The 16,102-nt window shown below is 43.4% G+C and overlaps 1 long non-coding RNA gene across 2 annotated transcripts in view; it reads left to right on the forward strand.

Annotated features, from left to right (window-relative positions):
* LOC120498785 overlaps positions 1–16,102 on the forward strand; it is a 31,668-nt gene that overhangs the window by 289 nt on the left and 15,277 nt on the right. Inside the window, exons 1-2 of one of the 2 annotated variants that reach the window (XR_005626740.1) lie at positions 99–892; positions 5,682–5,906. This is a non-coding gene — a long non-coding RNA (uncharacterized LOC120498785). Of the gene's footprint in view, positions 1–98; positions 893–5,681; positions 5,907–16,102 lie in introns of those variants that run through there. The other variant, XR_005626741.1, reaches the window with a different exon arrangement.

A 16,102-nucleotide genomic window follows, 5' to 3' on the forward strand; every position in this document is an offset into this window, starting at 1 on the left:
GCGCCCAGGGGTGTGGGGCCTCTTGGGTCTGTGGGGTGCTTCGAAGGGAAACCTCAGGGGGGTGGTGGGGCCCCCTGTCTCCAGACATTCCAAACTCACCTGGCTGCTTCCTGTGGGAGTTTGGATGATCTCCAGAGGTCCCTCACAAACCTAACCTAAAAATCTGTTTATCTGGGAAATAGGTGTGAAAAGTGTGGATGACTGGCATGAGTTCCAGTGGTGCGTCTCCACATATACTCTGTGCACAGGTTTGAGGGTGACTGGAAAGAAGGGGTGAAATGGTGGGCCTGGGCAGGTAACAGTCAGCAGTGAAATTTAAAATGTACTTTTTCCCCTCCGTTGAAGTGTACTGACAGTTTCCCTGATAGACATGGACAAAACAAACCAGGGAATTTTCCACTACTGATTCACAGTGCCCAGGTTGATTTCACATGGGAGTCCCCCGCGTGCAAATAAAAATGTGGCACTTCTGTGGGGTTTTTTTCTCCTTACCAAATGAAAACCAAAAAGTTAGAACAAAACTGGTGAAGGACACTCTTGTTAGTCTCTCATAGGAATGGATGAATCTGGGTTTTTGGCCTTCACAGTGGTAATTTAACAAAACAACCTTTCCCACCAAACAGGTCTAAGTTTTGGATTAATATCACAGCTTTACACAGAACCACTGGTTCAGTAAAAATTTCAGAGAGGTCTGGAGTGCAAATCATCGGGAATGATATTTCGGTAACCAAATTAGTTTTAACTTAACCATGTTGCCACGCTCTTCCTCAGCAAGAAAATGACAATGTGTCTGTACTGAAGGGACAACCTGCCACACATGGAAAGCACTGATAAGCTGTTGGCATGGGCAGTCCCCTTTCTGAGGTCGCTGCTGCCCTCTCAGCAACAGCAGGTCAGTTTTTCAACAGCATACAGAGATGAAATTGCAGTTTTCCGTGGGAGGGAAAGGAATTTTCAGTGCGGATAAAAGGAGCAGAGTTCTGTAAGTGGGATGAGCTAAGCAGGAGTGTTGTGGTAATGAGGGCATTGCTACAGTGGAGTGTGCCTGTGCCTCATACACACTTGGATCTCTTTGAGAAGAAATCCAGCTAGGTTATGGGCATGTACGCTGGGTGCCACTGACCGCTGGGATTTTGGTGGTGCTCAGTAAAAATAACCACTGTGGCTTTGGAAGTATGACTGGCTTTGACATTTCTAGATGCTGTATTAATGTCCAGAAAGGAGGAGCTGTGAGTTGTCTTACACTGAAGGTATGAAACCCAGAGTAAACTTGGCTCCCCCTTTACTGAGGTGAAACCTCTCCTTTGGTTCACTCACTGCAGGGATGCTTTGGTCTCCTGCTTCTGCCAAGTGTGCAGCAAACCCCACCTGCTTAATGCAACATGTGTGACAAACAGATCAGAAAGGTGTTTGCACTACTTAAAAAAACAAAAAAAAACCAACCAAGTTTTAATACCTTGAGAGTACTCACAAGCAGGTATTTTCTGGTTGATGTAAAACAGTCGATGGTCTGAAGAAAAAGCCCGTGATAAAGAACAAAAATCAGAAATGCAAATACTGAATTTAGGAGAGATCATTCGAGGGGGGATGATGGCCTATGTAATGTATTTTTTCTTAAACTGTCAACTTGATGAATCATGAAATCATAGGAGGTACTCAGATTTCATTTTAAAAAAACCAGAACAGTATGACAGTGGAGCCAACACTGAATTTTCACTGCATGAAACCAAAGTGCTGGTCACCTTCTGTCTATGTCTCCACCACAATGCTGGAACATTTTGCTTCTTCCTTCCTTTTACTGCTCAGGGTCTAAAACATAGATGCATTGCTCCCTTTGAAGAGCTGTGTAGTGGCAGATCTGTGTGGCACAGAAATGCCCCACTCCCTGGCCCTTTCTTCTGTACAATACATAAATTTGGTTTAATTCAGTCCCATGAGGATAGAACAACTTCCTGCAAAAATACTGAAAATCCATTACAGAAAGTATTTATTAAGGCAAAAGAGAAGTAGAAAACTTCCTTTGTGTGGGTGTTGTTTTGGAAATGCCTCTTGCTGCTTCTGGATGAACTCTTTTCATTCTAATTGGAAAAAATTATAATTTTATAGAAATATGTCCTTTATATATTAAAACTTTGAAATAAATTGGTAATAGAGGATCTCAAGTGTTCAGCAATTACTGAAGCAAATTGTTTTTTTGTCTTATGTGGGTATGTGAGGGTTATTTTCTATTTTGTAATAATTCAATCAGTGGGAGCAAAATACTGTCAGAGAGTGGGTTTGCCCAATAAGCTCTGCTAATTCATTTTCCCCTCTTACTGCTTCATTGTTTTGCTGTTTTGCTTCTGGTCCCCTGACAGCTGTGAGAAACATAATTTTAAACATTTAAGTAGCTGTGCAAACTTTCTGTCTCAGTAAATCCTGTGTCTTAGTTTTGTGCTGCTGACCCTCATGCAGTCTGGTTTAGGCACAGTTACTGAAACCACACAAAATGTTTGTGATGAGCTAAAAGCTAAGCAAACCCCAGGAGACAACTGGTTTGGGTTTGGGTTTGCATTTTTTGTAGGATGAAGTCATATCCCAGCTCCACATCTTAAAGGCAGGAGTAGTAATGAAAGGCTCTTTTGCTTTGCTTTATTATAAATGTAAAATTGTATACACAAAGTGGCAGAAAGAGTTTGGTGTGTTGTGAAATATCTTGGCATGGAAAACAATGTTGACACGGGGAGGGGATTGAAAAGCAAAGGCAAGGAGTGGAATGTCTTGGAGCAGAGGGGTGGCACAGGTCAGTCGGGAACAAGCGCATCCTCTGAAGGCTGAGCAGCCCGGGAGGCTCTCCTGTGACCTTGTGAGCAGAGACAGATTTTCATTCCTTTCAGTTTCTATCATCTCTTCTAATCAGGAGAGAAACACATGGAGCTGTGGAAAAAACTAAGCTGCTGATTTCCAGCTTTAAAATGGAAACAAACTGAGGAGCCAGCTGGTGAAAATATTCAAGGTGAAAACAGCTGACATCAGCTTTGGTGACACCCAGCACAGCTCTCATTGACACTGAGGTCAAGAGTCTTTTATTGCAACAGAGATTCAGTCATCTGTGCTGCAGCCAGCGTTGGTACCAAACAAAATATAAATTCCTTGTTGAGAGGACAACTCCTGGCCCATTCAGCGAGACAAAGCAGGGAAAACAAAGGCAAATGTGCTGGTAAGAGTCCTTGGTAGAAACCCGAGGGGAAGGAATTGCAAAGAGCTTATGAGGGGCTCAGAATTGTTTGCATCTGACCTGGTAAATTGCTTTACATTAATAATAGTCTGTTTCCTTTCTGGAACAGAGCAGTCTTCTTTGTTTGTGCTGATGACCAGGCCTCTGGCTTCATTTGGTAGGGTAACATGTTCCTGCTGGCTGTGTAAGGGCTTTCTGAGATCCCTGGATTTGGCCTCTTGCAGTTGAGCTCTTCGCCTTCCATTGTGCAGGTTCCTGGTCATTCCCAGCTCACCATCAGTCAAGTTACTTTCATTCTTCCTTAGAGGCAAGGCCGGATCTTCCCCTTGCTGTAACTGCTTACTTTTGCAGTCCTAAAAATGTCTAAGGAGTTTATTTTATAGAAATGCAGTGTGCCCTGTGCAGCCTTTTTAAGGAAGGCTGCCATCCCAGCTTATTTAATGAGTAAGTCTTATAAAGTTGTTCCCTTCCTTGAAAAAGTTACTCACGTGACTAAAACACGTGGCCTTTCTCAGCAATTCCTAATCACGGTATAGGTTTCATAAAAGGCCTGCTGACAGTACTCATTGATCTGGGGGGGGCAGAGTGTTTCCTTCCTGAAAGCTAAACTTTGTTACAAGAAAACTAAAATGCCCAAATTCCAACACTAATACTGCTTTGCTGCTTCTACAGCTGCTTTTGAGATAAAAAGGACAAAAGGTGAAGGTCAAGCACAAGTGATTAGCCTGAATGGTATCCTACTTCCAGCAGCATGCAAATTTGAATGTGGCATCCTTTGTTTAAGTACTTTTGAGAACTAAAAGCATTACTTCATAAAAAGTATTCAAGTGCCACTGAAAACCCCCAGAGGCATTGATACATCCCAAAATTACTTGTAGCAGTGAAAAGTCTTGGAAGAGCCACAGGCATTGAGGCTCAAGAAATAATTTTATTTCAAATCTTTTACTGTTTGCAGAGGTAGGATTTACTGTTGAGAATTGTTCTATAAAATGAGCAATGGCCTTTTTCCCTCTTTCCCATGTATTTTTTGAGTCTTAGAGAACTGTAATATTATCTCTGGTCATAAGTCTTTAGGCTAAAAATTCTTAGTTCTTGATACAGTCTTGCAAGCTTCCAGAGAGGAAGGAAAAAGCTCCCTGGAACAGAGAGTCAGGGAAGAAATATTGGCTTTTGGGTCACAAGTGAACACTGTGTGCTGCTGCACATGAAACCACACTGACTACAGAGGTCACTGCTGGCTGACTCCTACCTTTAAAAGCCCACTCAAAAATACAGTTGTAAATACTTGGGCCCAAGTGCATATTAAATGTCTCAGGCACAATATGGAAGTAACTTTCTGTCCCGGATAGGAGAGATGGTCCTTAGGGGAAGATCTATGTTGGATGTCTGTTAATTTCTTTTGATGTAAGGGCTGTTACATAGGAGAAAATGGTCAGTATTTGTCAGTGTTTACTACTAGGAAGACAGAAATAATTAGTCTTAATCTACAGGAGAGAAAATTTAAACTAGACAGTGCGAAAAGAATTTCCTGTAATTACAGTGTAAGGAATCAATAGAAGAAAACTCATTAAATGCAGTATCCCCAGCACAAAGGTGGTGAAAGCTTTAAATTTTTCAGTGTTCTATTGATTCTCTTTAAAGGCTTAATAGATAAGTATTTGTTCAGAGAAGGTTGAAGTTGAATTGTAGGTACACATAGTGGAGCTGAGTAGGTTCAGCCAAACTCAGTATTTATACATATGCATTCATGACAAAGAAATGCTGTAACTCAGTGGAACCTGATGTGACCTGTAACAGAGAATTTAGGAGATTTAGACTTAATGGTTCCAGCCCACAGTGTGCTCGCTGCTTTCTTTTACTCTCCTGTTCATGTGTGCTTGACTGGAATGGGCCTTCAAGGTGCTATGGTGTGTAATTTACTGTAGACATTATTTCAAGTTTTGTTGCAAAGTCAATAAAGTAGTATAGGTTAGCTTACAAAGCACGTGAAAACCAGATTTAACAGTAAAAGAAAAAACTACTTGTGGGGCAGAAGGACCAGCATATGCCATTAAATCTGGATTTGTGACAGGATATATTTGGGAACAGGGATTGTGAGCTAAACCCAGCAAGATTGTAAAATGTTTTCCAAATTCACTTTTGAAGTTGGCTCGGAAGCTGAAAGATGATTGCTACAATCTGACAAGCCTTCAAGACATACATTTTTTTTCAGAGCACGCATTGGCTTTCCAGTTGTATTGGTTTTGCCTATAAAATTGTGTAATCAGTTTTTAAAAAATCCTTTCTGCATTTTTTAATGATTTTTTCTCAGTTTGCAATTGCAATAACAATTTCTCTGAAGGATTCTGGCTTGTCACTTCCTCCTAGCCTTTGATCAGTCTCTACGAAATGCCTACACCTAGTCACTACTGTTTAGACAGAGCTGTCACAAATAACAGTAATGCTTATAACCTTTACTATTCAGACTTGCAGTGTCCTTGAGAAGAGATGAGGAAAAGCAATCCGGCAAGCCTTGAACAAGACCTGGGCACTGCCCCTGTAAATGTGGATGCTGCTGAGGAGACAGGAGCACTTGATGCTGCACCCAGCAGGCCTGGCTGTCCAGCGCGAGGGAATCATCGTTCATGGGCGATTCCTGCAGACCTCCCAATCCCTGTGCACACCAGAGGGACATCAGCACAGACAGGAGGTAAGGAGAAAGTCAATAGAGGTTGGTAGAGCCGATTACCCTGCGGGAGCAAGGGCACGGCTTTAGGGACAGCCCAGCTGTGCCCTGTGCAAGGTCCAGGTGTGGCAGTGAGATCCGGCAGAGATGAGAACGCGGTGCACATCAGCTGGTGCTCAAACATTTGCCACTGCCTGTGGTGATTAAACTCTGGGGGCTCACGTTCACTCCAGCGTAGCAGGACCGGTTCAGACGTAGCTTAATTAAATCACTGCAGTGTGCACACCGCTCAAGCAGCTTCTAAACTGATGTAATTAAATCAATCAGGGCAGAGTCTTTATTCAAACTGTTGCTCAAGTACTTCATCCATGATCAAAGAGATCGTTTCTCCCTGCTGCCTGTGTGCCCTGGGTATCCCTGGAGCGTAGCAGGGCATTCATGTTTATTTGTTGCTATCCTGCCCTGTATCAGACTCAACTGTTTATAAAATAAATCAGCCAAGTCCCACTTACAGATCTCAGGCAGCCTTATCTGTTAAGCTACTGTCTGTAAGCATTACTGTATGAAACCCCAGTAAAAGGCTAGAGGAGGAAATCTGGTAAAGATTGGACTGGACAGTGTTGTTAAGGCCATGACCCTGGTATTGATATGTAAAACATGAATAAGATAAAATTATTTATTTAGGCTGCTCTGTATTTATATTCCAAAAAAAGATGGCTAATTAAACCCAAAAGCAGACAATTTGAACTGCCTCTGGGGAAAAGATATAACTATACAACAGCAGACAGACATAAATATAGTTAGGAACATTTTATTTATGTATGTAATAATACTGGACTAACCTGTAGAACCCTTGGCCGCTAAGGTCATGGAGCTTAACAGCTCAGGTAGATGCAAAGGAGACACCTACTTTGATAACAAGAAGACTCACAATTACCTCAAGCAGGTTGATTAATTATTCAGTCATTAAAGTGCAGTATTAACTTTAGTGCTCCGTTCCAGGTGATGGAAAAGGTGTCTTCATTATTTCGATATCTGCTGAATACTTTTTCCTTTTTGGCATCTGCTGTGATGCACATTCAAAGCCTGGATGAGTCAGTGTCAGTTACCAAATTATACTTCACATGGCAGTATACTCTGATATTGTTATGTAAATACTGTGGTTTACCTAAAGAGCTTATCTGTCTGCAGAACACATATCTTGTGTGCTAGAATTTTTAAGCAGTATTAAGATGTAAACATTTTTTCAAAAAAACCCCAGTCCATTTATTTAAAAGCAAAACCTGTTGTTTTCTGTTGAGGGAAATAATTTTGTTTTTTTTCTTAGCTTTCTCATGTTTGATACAGTTTGGGAAATGAGAAAAAATGTCCCAGTTGTGCTTCATTTAGTTTGAATTTGTTGATTCAGTAAGTGTCATTTCCAAAAGTGTTTTCAAGCCTCACTGTCATAATGAAGCCAGACACTTTGCAGTTAATAACTCTGGAGTTATCTGGAAATGAAGCACACTGGCTGTGACCTAAGAAAGCAGAACCTTCCTACATTTCCTCCTGGTTGTTTCCATCACCAAGAGGTCCTTACTGACAGTAGCATCTGTGCTTAAATATTTTTTGTAATGCATATTCTGCTAGGATTACATAATTCCATAGATAAGGTACCAAAATCTCCAGCTGGGCTTCTGCCAGCCTTAACTGCTGCTGAGAAGATTCTGCTTGCACTTGTGAACTCTCTGCATTGCACATAAAATGCTTTAAGACATGGAAGAACACAGAGCCTAGATTATCTTAATGTAGGCTTACTACAGAAGGCACCTCTGTCTACCAGAAAATGTCTGCCACATTATAATGCACTTGATTTAACAACTGTGTGGCTAAAGTCACAGCTTCCTGAGGAAAAAGAAAATTAGAGGTCATGCTTCTAACAACCTGACTCCGGCCAGAAGGCCTGCTTGTACCATAGAATAACAGACCTAGGTTTAAGTGTGGCTTGAAAACACAAATAGAGGATCTAGGAGATGTGAGGTAGCCATTCCATATCCAAAGGACTGTTGTGTTTGAGGGGCACACTGCCCTTCAAAGTGAGGTGATACCAGTGAGAACCATCGGATGTCTGGAAACCACACAGCCTGTAAGTAAACATGAAGTGGGAGGAGTTGTTTAGCCCAGAAAAGATTCAGCCTCTTGCTGACAAAAATAGCAAATGGGGAGGGATCAGTCTGCACAGTCACATTCCCATTAACCAGGGCAGAGATAGGGGTACCTGAATCTTACCAAATGAATTTAGGTTAAACATCATGGACAAGTTGTGTAGCTGCAAGGACAATTAAGCATTGAATGAGTGGCCAGGGGAGATGGTGGTGTTTCTAGCACAATGAGGAGCAGCCTAGGCAAAAGGTGCTCAAGAGCAAGCATATTAGTTTTTAGTTATTCTCCAGGCAGTCTCTTTTCCCAGGGGTCTCACACTGATTCTCTGTGGATTTAACTACTTTGTTGCCACCCCACCTATGCTAGCTACCTTCAGAGGACCTGACAAGTTACATATCCTGTGCAGTTCTGGGCAACTTGCTTGGGTTTGGGATTTACTGCTTCTGTGTAGGACTGGAACAAAACCTTGTGTGCCTTACCATTGAAATGTTACCTGTCACTGATATAGTTCACATAATAAAGGTGCAGCCTGCTCCACATCACGAGGCTCACCTAGAACCTAGAGCACTAACACAGGTGCTCTCCTCCTGCTCCTGCCTGAATTGATCAGGACCAGCACACACAGCATTTTGCAGGGGCTGAAAACCAGACTGGGATCCTGGCTCGGCAGCCGGTATCGGAGTACGCAGCCTTGCCCAAGGACAGCTTCCTCTTTGCTAAGTGAGTATTGCTGACAATCTGTTGGTGGTTTTCACTGTGTCTGTTTCCTGCCCTGGAAGCTGCCCCTTTTTAGTGTTCTGTGATCCGGCTGTGTCCAGTGCCTGATGACTTCAGCTTTACGGACAGCTGCTACCAAACGCAGTGGGAAGCACAAAAGAAAACATGGGTGCATGTTCCAACAGCTGCTATCCAAAGAGCCTTCTGGAGCTTAATGCACAGCAAGCACTTTGTACCCAGCTAGAGACAGTCTTTTTTCAGCCACATTGCCTGACAAAACAAAAATCATCCCCTCTCCACATAGTCCAACTGTTTCATAACAGCTGATGTTGCAGCAAAGCCCCCATCCCTCCAACTGGTAACAGACCCCCATTAGTAATGCAAGGTGTAGCACTGCTGCTCAGCTCCTGGAGCCTCTTTGACCAAGGCCTTCAGAGCCATTCCAGGATGGGTGAGAAGCTAACCAGTTGCAGTCATGTCCACTCACCAAGATAAGGAGGGCCAGGTTAGCCATGATTCCTTACTGGCCACACGGAGGATTATGCTAATTTGTAGCTAAAGCTTATGCCAGTTCTGCCTGGCTCTGCCCCCAGCAGATTTGGAAGTTTTTCTTGAAGCTAACGTTGGTGGTGGATTATCAGTGACTGACCATTTGAATAGCCCAGTCCCACAGCGTTGTTCTGCTTCCTCTGGTCTCTCACTTGTCATTTGTTTCTCCTGAAGGTCCCATGTACCAGGAGCTCTAATCCTCCAGGAAAATCTATTTAAGTTTTCCCTGTAATCAGGTGTACAATAGTGTATAATCTTTAAGGCAGACAGCATACTCCCCATGCAAAGGAAGTACTTGCATTTACCATGTGAAGCCTGCAAGACAAGTTTTCCTTTAACCTTCCACCTGATAAGTACAGAGCTTTAGCATGGCTGTCAGAATTCCCTGAAGCAGAGGCTATAAAGAAGTAGTATTTGGCAAGAGCTGCTGTCATCTGCGAGTCTGCCTCTTTGATCCTCCTTACACTTGTGAAATCATGCCAACATCTCTGCAAAACAGAGCAACAGAGCTGTTGCGTAAAGGTGATCTCTCTCACTTGCTTTTTTCCTCTGATGGAATTTTTGCTCGGTGACTTCTATTCTTGTACAGTAAGAAAAGCCCCACGCCTCTTTCTCTACAGTCTCTACCTTTGTATTGCAGCCATTACCCGTGTTACAGATATTTCCTTGATTTCTCACTACATTTCCAGTGCTATATTATACTGCACGACAACTGAAAAGTAATTAATGAAGTCAGGTAGGAAACCTGGTCCTGAGGAGTCACCCATTGCCAAGAGCTGACTTGGCAATGCCAAAAGCTGTGGCAAAACTCCAGGCTATCTCTTCCATGGGCTGGTATTCATGTACTGCCAGTACATTCATGTACCTTTCAGAGCATTGCCATTGAAGACATTGATCAGACAACATTTATAAAAATTCAGGAGTGTTTCCCATCTGGACCTCTTCTGATTTCTGAGCCCTGAACGTAAGCATCAGCCACACTTCTGAACCTTTTTGCCATGTTCTTTTTAACATGCCAGCTACGATTTTATTATCAGTGAATTAACACAGAAAGTTAGTCTTGAGAAAAGAAATAAGCATGGGAGGTTTAAAGCATTTGAAGTAAAAGTCTCCTTTAATTCTTCTAATAAAACTTTTATGTACCTCATTAAAGTACCTCCACTATATTAATCATTCCATATTCACTGAAATATGTCAAGATTACCAGTATAAAAGTACAGGTGGAATACAGAATCAAACAGAAATTACTGTTTTACTTGAGACCCTCTGTACATCACATTAAAGCTGAGGGAGATAAAAATATAGTGCAACTAGCATGCAAGCTTTTGCTTCCAATTATGATCAAACTACCAAATCCTTTTGCTGTTTATGCTTCACTAGACTGCTTCTGTTTCTGAAAGGAACAAGCTGTGTCCAAGCTGCTGAACTGAACTTATCTAGAAAGCATGAAATCAGAGCTTCCCAACATGTGCCTTTACAGTTAACATCCACCACAAAATTAGTGCTTTCTTTAAGAACATGTGTTTTAAAGTGGGAGCATCTTTGGAACCTTTGATTAGGTATTTTTAGAATCAAAAACCAAACAGAATTTGGACACTCAAAGCACTGCCTGTATTCTGTGTTGGTGTAGTAGCCAGTAGAACAGGTCTTGGTTGACAACCAGAGCTCCTGTAAACTGACATGATGTTTGTCTTTTAAAGAAAACCAGCTCCTGCACTGTCATCTACTGCTGTGGGAATTGTATCCTTCAGAGGATCCTGCATTTTACACAACTCTGGATTATGTCCTTTTTAGGGGCAAATGGAACCCTTGCATTTACCAGTCCTTTAGATAAAAGGTGCCATTTAGAAAAGACCCATTGCTGGGCTCCCTTTCCTTTGGGACCTGCAACACAGCTCCATGATTTTATGAAGCAGTTACTGGAGTATTCTTGAACAGAATTGGAATGTGGGAGCAAGTCCAGTGTTAATTGTAAACATGGCATGAATTCAGTGACCAAGGGCAGCAGACCAGGTCGAAAAGTTATCAGTTTGCATGTGACTTTAAATATTTGGCTTCCACAAGTATGTGTGTTTGACAGGTTTGTCTCCTACTGGTGTATCTTATTCTTTGTACAGTCATTTATACCAGTGCACAGAGGCAAGAAGATTTATCCGGATCAGAGTGGTAACATGCACTCACTTAACCCTTCTATCCTACATATTCATCAGTCCTTTTCCTTCTCTTGTTCTCAATTTACATCTAAGATGACATTTCGGACAAGAGAGCAGAAGAAAAGATCATTATTCTCTGCAGCACAAGGGCCAGATTTTCTATTGCTTCCCACCGTGCCAGGGAAAGACAGTTGGCTTCACTGTGGCTCAAGAGGAGCACAGAGCAGCCCGAGAGCTTGGTGTCCTCTCTTTGAGCCAGCTACAAGGACAGCAGGAGATGAGTTGGGAGGTCAGGTGTATGGCTCATGTTCCATAACCTAAACAAATGCCATCAGCTGGGCTGCATCACGTACGTGTGCCCTCTGAATGCCAAAAGCCCAGTAAGCACACAGAAACTTTCTCAGGACACCTGAGCTGTAGGAGACAGTTTTCCCTCAGCCATTCACAGAAGGGGACACAGCCTTAAGTTGATCTGCTTGGTTCAGCAGCATTAGCAGGCTCCTTCACTACACAAGAGCTCATCTCCTTTGCGACCAACAAGAAAATTCCTTGAATGCCAGAAAAACTAACTCTTGCTCTTTCTTGCCCAGGCAGTGCCTAGTAGTGTCTTTGGATCCAAATATAGTCTTAGCAAAGTAATTGAAGTGATAAATCAGGTAAACTCTATAGCAGAGTGACATGGGGGGGGGATCATGTTGATTGTTACTGAGCTGCATTGCAGCAAACAGGAAAAGAGCAAGCAGAGCTGCTCTTTCGCCCCACGCTGCAGGTAAAAAACCAGCTCAAGCCATATTTGACTAGCAGGAACCTCTACAGCAAATTTTAAAGCCTAATGTAATTGTATTGTTTGTATGCTCTTCACACCAGTGTTGCAGTGCCAGAGAGAGGCAAAGAGAAGTTTTCCATTTATTTTTGAAATTATGAATAACCTTCACCAACATTAAGGGTGAGATTTGAAGTATTTAAAGAATATAGACTTTGTATGCAGTGCTCCCCAGTGATGTTTGACGCCCCAGATGGGAATCCTGTGGCTTAGGCAGGATCAGTCAAATTGCTTCTCCTGACAAAACTGGTCCAAAACTCTGTTTGCGTTTTTCTAACCTGTGTTCTTATGTAATGATAATTTGCAAGCTGTGGATATTCAGCTTCACTGAAGGGACAAACAAAAAGCTTTCTGCTGCAAAACAGTTTAAGCAGTTGGGAGGGAGAGCTTAGGCCTCTTCTCTGCAAAACACAGCCTTACTTCACATACTCTTTATTTTGAGCCATTTCAGCATCAGTATATACCTTGGTTTTGACCTGTTGAGGAAGGATAATACACATGGTCTGTGCACTCAACATATTTTGCCATTTTAATGAGCTAATACTCATTGTTATCAACAGCATATTTCTTGTTTTAATACCTCGATCCTGACAGTCTGAAGTATGTCTTTAATAGCCCAGAAACAGTCCTGCTGTGAGGGGAATGAGGCAGTGCAAAGCAAGCCTGAAACACAAAGCCTGTTCCAGCTCACCAGCACCTTGTGCCAGCGGAGCACTGCAAGCTGAGTGACACACAGGGCTTGGTTTCAGACAGGTGGCAGAGCTGGGAAGGCAGAAATCTTCCAGGCATAACTCCATTAACCTCTGTACCCGTTTCCAAAGGGAGCTGTCATTTCCCTGTCAGTAAGTTTTCATCCGGGCTGTTGCTGACAAGCCATCAAAGCATTTGGCCAATCCTGCTCACACAACCAGTTGTACAGTCACAGGGGAGAGGACAGGAGCTAGACCTGAGAAGGCTTTTGGCCTCCTGCTGTGCTTAGATTATGATTTAATGCTAAAAAGTTGGCATGGCAACCAAATGCTCGGCAACAAAAGGCCAAGGAATGGGTCCAGAAGAGGGCCAAGCAAAAAGCACTGCCCAGCTCTTCCACGGGCAGATCTGTGCCCTGCATACCCATCTTGTCAGCGCTTCTGTGGCAGCCAGGGTTACAGCAGAAGAAGGCGTTATTAATAAGCTAGGCAGGTCTGCAATAAGTGAATAGCAAATTTCTCCAAAACACTTGAAATGGACCCTGGCGCCTCATTCAGGCTCCTTGTGCTCCGTCCACCAATTGCCACACGTTGCCAGGAGACGGTGTTGCTCCACAGGAGGACTCGCCACTGGCTGCCATTGTGCTGTCTCTCTGTGTCCCCCTCCTCCCCTGTCCTGCTCTTGCTCTCTCCAATAACAGAAGCCTGGCAGTGCTCTGTTTCTCAGTTCTGACACAATAACTTGTTTTAATTTGAAAGTTTTCAAGAGCTTTTTGGTTTCTCTGCAGTGATTAAGTGAGCAAAATACCCAGTCTGCACAGCTCCAGGCTTGCGACACGCAGGCTGGAAAAGTGACACAACTGCCTTAGAGGGTAGGGCTGATCTAAAGGGGGATTTACATGGTGAAGACCACTCACTTGCTGCATGAGCACCTTGGGTGCGTCTCCTGAAGTCCAAGGTATTAAGTTTGGGTGCCTGGTTAGGGTACACAAGTACATTTAGTCTCACTTGTGCTGGGAACTTTATATAGTCCATTAAAGCACGACCTTGGCTATTTAAATGTTCCCTGACTGGTTTTGGTCATATAGGGCCTCAGAAACGTCTCTTGCCTTTGGATATTGGCAAGCTTAGTCCCATACGTATCAGAAAAGAAGCCATTCATTCTTCAGCCTTCCTGAGGCACTTCCCTTATACCCCTAAGGAAACCTTTTGAGTATGGACTCAATACAGGCCCATACAGCATCGCCTTCGCAAGTCTGCTGCTGCCAGTGGCAGTCTCTTGCTTCAGAGAGCTGGGCTGCTAAGCAGATAAGTTAAAGGTTAATCAGTTCCAGAGTTGGTTTGCCAAATACTGTGAGCCGGGAATCTGTTTTTGCTGCCATTTGGCGTCATCTTCCGTGGTCAGAACAAACTGAAAGGTGGCAGATGAGGAGGAGACTGCTGTTGTGACAGAGACCTCGGCGCTGAAAGTGTGGCCAGGGTGTAACTGGAGAACACAGTACTTCAGCTTCCTCGAGGACCTTGGAAAGCAGACAAAAAATGAGCAGGGATTTTAATGTGCTCTTAGCAGGGACTTAATGACACAGCCTGTCCCTGTGCCTGTGGGGAGGGCAATTCCTTTGCCTGTTATTCTCAGTGCTGCATCCAGAGTGAAGCATCATCCTGTCTATATCTGGATGACAAATCCCTCACTATCTGCAAGTAAATTAAACTGAGTGTCCAATCTCCATCACTCCAATACTTTTTCTAATTCCAGCATTCCTTTTCTCTGTCCAATACTTCACCATCCCACCTCTTTTCCCTCCCTAATGTCAGAGATTTCCAGATGCTCTTAAACAGACACACATCAGTTCTTTCCCTCCATATCATTTAACACAGACAAACTGACACAAAATAATTTTCATTAAGTGGACAGGCTAATTAGACTAATGTATTTCATTTCACCAGAATTTCACTGTTCATTTCCAATTCACTCTGGCACCATGGGACACATTCTCCTCATTCTTCCTTCCCATCGCTAGGAGCAGTGACAAATGAGTTACATCTTGTTACTCTTCTGAGACTCCACAGTTGAAAAGAACATTGGAAAATAAAGCATCAGCCTCACTGTTTCCAGCTTTCACAATCTGAACAGAGGAGCTGTCTTGTGATCCAAAAGCACAGGAGTGGATTGCCTATCAGCAATCCCAGCTCCATGCCTTACTAGGTGAAGATAAATAGTTGAGATGTTCCCTTGTAAAAAACGGGAGGGGAATTTCAGACTACTCGGGCAGCAGGGTGACTCTCCAGGGTGCCAGGTGATGCAGTGCAGCTGGCCAGTGTTGCAGTGCACTTAAAGCTGCGTGGGGAGCACCAAGCTGCTCATTTCACCCTCTCACCATGCAGTCCTAATGACCCTGTTAGTAAACCAAATTAGCTGTGCTTATAAGCCTCACTTACAGCTGTTTTGTTTGTAGAACTCCATGAGGTAATTGTAGCTTGTCCTGGTTCATGTGAACTTACTTCCCAACTCTGCTTTTATGAGCATGTGGAACTACAATCTGAAATCTCAGATACACCAGAGACAGACCGTAGGCCTGGCACAGACAAACCGCAGGTTCCCTGGTGTGTGGAAGGGTTATGTTTGCCTGTCACTGCCTGCCCATCCCTCTCCTTTTGTCTTTGATTAAAGACACAAGCCACACACTGACCAGCACGTGGACAGCCAGCAAAGTAAGTGCAAGGAGGTTCACAAGCACACACACATACAGCTGAGGCTTTGTTCTGTGCCTGTTTACTCACAGGGCGAACAGTTGAGCATTGTTTCTGTTTGACAAATTGTAACTGTCCAGCGAGGAGAGATCTAGTTCCAGCTGGTTACAGCTGCTTGCATATCTTACCTCCTCCCCCTCCCTCTTCCAGAACTCTTAAATCCATCTTACCTAGGGACAGAAAGAACAAATGCTAGGCTATTTGTTGGATTCCTTCCCACTTTGAGTTGACACCGACCTCATCAGGGTCCCTGCTCCAGAAGAGGTAAGGTCCTTATGAAGCGTGGCTCAAAAGGTGAACTCACACCTGCAGGTGTCCCAAAGACCTTAGGGTCCTGCACTTGTGTTGCACTTAGGAGCAGTGAAGAGTGACCCTTTCAAAGTCCCCACCAAGTGC

The sequence above is a fragment of the Passer montanus genome, unplaced genomic scaffold (genome assembly GCF_014805655.1).
Source record: "Passer montanus isolate IOZ18808 unplaced genomic scaffold, ASM1480565v1 scaffold150, whole genome shotgun sequence".
NCBI classification, from domain to species: domain Eukaryota; kingdom Metazoa; phylum Chordata; class Aves; order Passeriformes; family Passeridae; genus Passer; species Passer montanus.